Source organism: Coffea arabica, chromosome 2e, assembly GCF_036785885.1.
Source record: "Coffea arabica cultivar ET-39 chromosome 2e, Coffea Arabica ET-39 HiFi, whole genome shotgun sequence".
In the NCBI taxonomy this organism is placed as follows: domain Eukaryota; kingdom Viridiplantae; phylum Streptophyta; class Magnoliopsida; order Gentianales; family Rubiaceae; genus Coffea; species Coffea arabica.
This window is the reverse complement of record NC_092313.1, coordinates 27,481,412-27,487,021: the sequence shown is the minus strand read 5'-3', so window position 1 is coordinate 27,487,021 and position 5,610 is coordinate 27,481,412.

The window sequence follows — 5,610 nt, the reverse complement described above, 5'->3', positions numbered from 1 at the left end:
TGTGATAATCAAGTCTAATGTGAAAGATTGCATTTGTGTCAGGTGGTGGTGGTGGGATTTGACAATTTAGTTCTTTTAGGATTACAAGTGTCTTTTTTCTATGAATGATCGAAAGAACTACTTTAATTTAAGTAATGAATATTAATTAAATTTTGAGACGAAAGAATTCATTTTTTTTAAATATTAAAATATCCAATATTGTTAGTTTGATCTAGATCTATCCTAATTCCACCCTGTATTCGAGTTGGGAAATTTAAGAATTCATGGTGTAATATGAATAAATATTTTATAAAAATGATAATATGATTATAATTGATAGAAACTAAAATTAACTTGTAATGAAATGAATGTTTTGAGAGTAGAAAAATATTTGCAATATATCAACAAACATATCAGAAAATATTTTCATTGACAAACCAAACACCTGAAAATTATGAAAAAAGGAATTCGGAAAATATTTTCACTTAATAACCAAACACTGGAAAATTATGGGGAAGGAAGTGATTTTTCAAGAAAATGATTTCGATGGAAAATATTTTCCTAGGGAAAATATTTTCAGTCCAACCAAACGGACCCTAGACGTCCTTCAACAAAATTAGGCATTAAACTTTGGAGGTTATTTAGGTAATTCTATGATGGTATGTTCATGTCATATAAGGAAACGAAAGAGTTGGTGTTTTTGATTGAGAAAATTTATATGATAAGAGAGGAGTTAATGCAAATGAACATTCAGAAGGGCTGAGTGATCAAAGCATATCTTGGGTTTTGTGTGTGGATTAGTAATCGACGAATATTAACGCTGGCTCTCTCAATTCCCCACTCTCCATTCCGAATTACGACAAGTCTTCACTCTTTCCAAATCGCTTCCGCATGAGTCTTCATTCCGCTTTCAAGTGAATTATTACTGAGATAGAAAGCGGAAAGTCATGACGGTTCAGGCTTACATTTCCAACATTGCCCTCCTTCGGCGGTAGTCCCCTAGACTCTCTTTCCAATGATCACCCCCAATCCCAATATTTTAATACTTATATATTTTTTTTAAAAAAAGGGAAGAACTGTGACCAGCACTTTATGGTTTAGATTGACATAAAGCTTAAATCTTGTTTGGATTACTATTTTTAAGAGTTTTTATACAAAAATGTACTGTAACAATTTAATGAATATGAAATAAAAAGTTAATTGCAAAATATATTCATGAAAAACATAAAATGTGTTTTACAAAAAATCACAACCCAAACTCATGGTTTTCATTGAATTAGTCCAAACATTCAAGTTTTCTCAGAAAATCACTATTATACACAACCGTTGAACCACTGGGAAAAAACTAGGAATTTCATATTATTCAAAGAAAAAAAAGGACTCGGAGAAACGAGTTTCCAAGTGGAACCCAAGTGAGCTCATATATGAAAATCACAAATTTTTTAGAGTAAATAGCAAAAATGATTACTAAACTATCTAAAATAGCACGATCTAATCATCAAACTTTTTTTTTTTTGTTAAAAAGATCACTCAACTCTTCAAAGCGAACCTTTTAGGTCATTCATCTAATTTAACTAATAACCCAATCGGAAAAAAAGCACATTTGACTTGCTATTGTTGATTTTTAGGAGCAAAAATGTCATGAAATTGAGGTAATTTCCAATTGATTTAGTAGAGAATGACTCAAAAAGCCTATTTTAAAAGGTTGAGTGGCTTTTTAAATTATTTAGTAACCATTCTCGTCATTTACTCGCATTTTTATATAACCACGCATGCATTCCTCCAGTTGATAAGTTGATTATAGAGCGACCAAGAAAGGCTCATGCCACTAAGAAGTTTGATGATTTTAGAGAAAATGAAGGTTGCGAAGGCGTGGATTTGATAGCAACGTACGAAACGGGTTTCTCTCTGTATCGAGAGTAGACTGTGAAATGCTTTGCATCAAAATGAATAAAGAGTAGGCGATAGATAATTGTTCCATTGGGCCAAAAGATGATATTCTTGGATTGGACTTTAGATATTGAGATTTGAACTGGCTTGGGCTTGTTCTCAACATGTAAATATGTAAACCCGGTCCATGATGTGCGGTCCAAAGACCCGAACCGCTAAAACTAGTTTGACAATAAATAAATAAATAAATCACGGTCCTACCATTTGGCACTTAATTTATATCTATAGAAACTAAAAGTAAAGGGAAAAAAATAATAAAGAGCCGTGCTTCTAGTTGGATTAAGAGCACGAACGGTTGTTAGTGACAATCTTTTTAATTTGTTCACAGTTCATATTGTGTCAACGAGAGTACAAATTCAAAATGTAAAATTTAGACGCCACGTAATCTTCACACAGCAAACAAGTACGAATTCACATAAATAGTAGTAAATTTTAACATCTTTATTAAAATCACTGTACAAATTATTTAGAAAAAAGTACATTTTGTTCAAATAGTGCTACACGGTTCAAGAACGATTGCACTAGTAACCTTTCCTGCTCCTTTCCAAGGTGGCAGGTTATCATCTATAGTTACATCATATACACAGGCGAGGCAGGCTGGTATTCACGTTTCTCAAATATCTGATCAGCATCCTTTCCTATTTTGTATGTTGCTCCCAATCCACCCGTGTCTTGGTTGTGTTTATTCGTTTTCTGGGTCAATAAATATAGAAGTTAAGTCTCGCGTAGGTGAGGTCGGTTAATAGGTAGTTTGAACTCAAGTTTTCCTTTTAAATGGTCCCAACCATGGAATTGACAAATTTCTCTAATTTTTTTTACCGGAATCAAATTCAATTTGGCTTTTGTTCAACCAAAAATGGCAAAAATTCATTAACAGCGGATAATCGTACGTACCTAGATTTTTTACATGGCTCCCTTATTTTCGGGTAACTGGCAAATTAACCCATGTGTTCATGAAACTTTGAAATTGCCTCTATCAATGTATGTGAGTAATAGTGCTCGGAGAAAATCGACACGTGTCCCTCTTTTGTTTTCTTTTTTCATCTTGTTATTATGTTTAAATTTGGTTTTCTCCTTTTCAAATGTTTATGTATTTTGAAATAATGCATTAAAAGAATTTCTTTCCTTGCTTAAAGATATACTATTATTTTTTGTGAATATATATGTACATAGACAATGCATAGTAGAAATAAATTCAACAATTTCTATAATTTAAAATAAATCATTTAACTAATTTAAATAATTTTATGTAATAGTATTATAAAATAAAATACTTAAATATTTTACACCTATTATATAATTTTTAATTTCTGATTGATATTTAAGATAATTAAATATTTTTCATGAGAAAATCAGAGTGTATGACTGGGCATCATAAAATTTGTTAAAAAATAATAAGAATAAAGAAGAAAAATGAAAGTGAAATAATTTAGTAAATACTTAATTTTTATATTCATTAACAATTGTTGCATAATAAAGAATTGCCTATAAAAATGTAATATTTTTATAAGAAAATAACATTATATATGTAATCATGAAAAAAAGTTCTAAATTAAAAGAAGAAAAAGAAATGAAGTTCTTTTAGCACATTATAGTCAAAATTTGTATATTGAAATAGGAATGGCAAAGGGAAAAATATCTACGTATAATAGGGAAAAGAAGAAGAAGAAGAAGAAGAAGAAGAGGAGGAGGAGGAGGAGTAACAGGATGATTTTTCCTCCAATGAAGATATGATTGTCTTGCTGTCATCAGGCGACAATTTGTAAGTTTTATAAACATATAGTATAAATTACTGTTGATCCCTTATTACGGGGTAATATGTAATTAAGCCTAAGAGTAGTTTAGATTGGATTTTAAACGTCGAGACTAAATTTGGTTCGGGCCTATTCTCCAGAAATACTAAGGTAGTTACGTGAGCACTGAGCAACAAGGTGGAGATACAAACCAGGCCGGAGAAAAGTATTGGTACGATTTTATGGGGCAATTCATGAATTATATAAACAAAAAGCTTTATTTTTTTTGTTATTTCTTGGCCATCTAGGTTTGGCCCAATACTAAATTCCTCTAGAACAGTAAACCTTCTCCCCCTTCTAAACTTTTCCTCTAATAAAAAAATATTTTTTAAAAATAAAGTACAAGTGTGATAGGTTAGCTTTGATTTGTATTTTTTTTTTATCCAAACTTGATGGAATAGCATACTGATTAATTAGTTACTGTGAATTTAGTGGATTTTAGGATATGCATGCAAAGCTTGATGGATTTTAGATTATGCGTACAAAGTATGATTTTACACGCATCATTTTACATAGCTTATCATTTGTAAGGCAAGAACAGCTGTATAGAAAAGGGTAAAATCTAGTAAATTCAGCCGCACCCAAAATTGGTTGCAGCCGCGACTGGGAATTTTCTTTTTAAAAAAAATTATTATTTCTTTAAATTGCTGTATAACGTTAAAGAAAAAAACCTAAAATAAATTCAATTTCGCTCAATGCTGCGTTTCTGGTTTGCGGCGATCCTACTAAAGAACTAATTTATCTAAAACACCAACTTTGTCATGATTTCTTATTTCACCATTATTTACAGAAATTCGTCCAAACAGAGCCTAGTTAATACACTTGACGCTAGAATCATAAAACCTTCTTGGTTGATGAGTGTGGCAGTTGCTAGGTGTTAATTAGAGGGTAGGCATTTGTCGAATTGAACTTTGATGGAGCTATGGCGAGAGGTAAACTATTCTGAGTCAAATTGGCTACAGTAGACTGCAATGAGAAGAAAACCTATGTTTTCAGAACCGGACCGGATAGCGACTCGGCCGAGGTCAGGGGTCAATGGGTTCGACCGGGGGTCGAACCGGATGACGTCATAAATAAAAATTATTTAAAAATTAAAATATTATATATATAATATCTAATAATATATTGATATTAATAAAGGTATATTCATATATATTTGATGTTTCAAATATATTTAACAAGAAAATACAAAGAAATTAGAACAATCAAGTAGCAATTTATATTATTTAATAAATATTAACAAGTTTAGAATTAAAATTATGAATTTAATTGAAAAATAACATCAAATTTTAGGACAATATTTATAAAGTATCAAATATTTGAGGTATATCAATAAGTTTTAACAATTTAGGGGGTCAAAACATAATATTAAAAAGTTTGATTTTTTTTTTAAAAAAAAATTACTGTTGAACAGGAAAAACCGATTTTTGACCGGATTTTAAATTTCCGGTTTTTAAATATGACTCGGACCGGCTACCTGGCCGGTTCCTGGTTCGACCAGCCGGTCCGGTCCGGTCCGAGTTTTAAAACAGAGAAGAAAACATGGTCAATCGATCGTACCAACCAATAGTTTGCTAGGTCAACCAATTTAACCTTTTTTCTTTGGAAAAAAATAATAATGCGTGGCAATGTAAGAATTTGTTGTCAACATTTTCATTTTTTGATTTATAATTGTTTTTAGATCAATTTATTATTTATTATTAGCTTTTTTTGGCTTGTTTTGATTTATAAAAATGGTTATAAATTTGCTATCATGTTTGGATTGTATTTTTCTGAATTTTTTATAGAAAAATTACTGTAGCGATTTGATATATGTGAGATAAAAAGGTGATTGAAAAATGTGTTCATGGAAAACATAGAAATTTTTCTTTTTGCTTTTCTTTCCAAT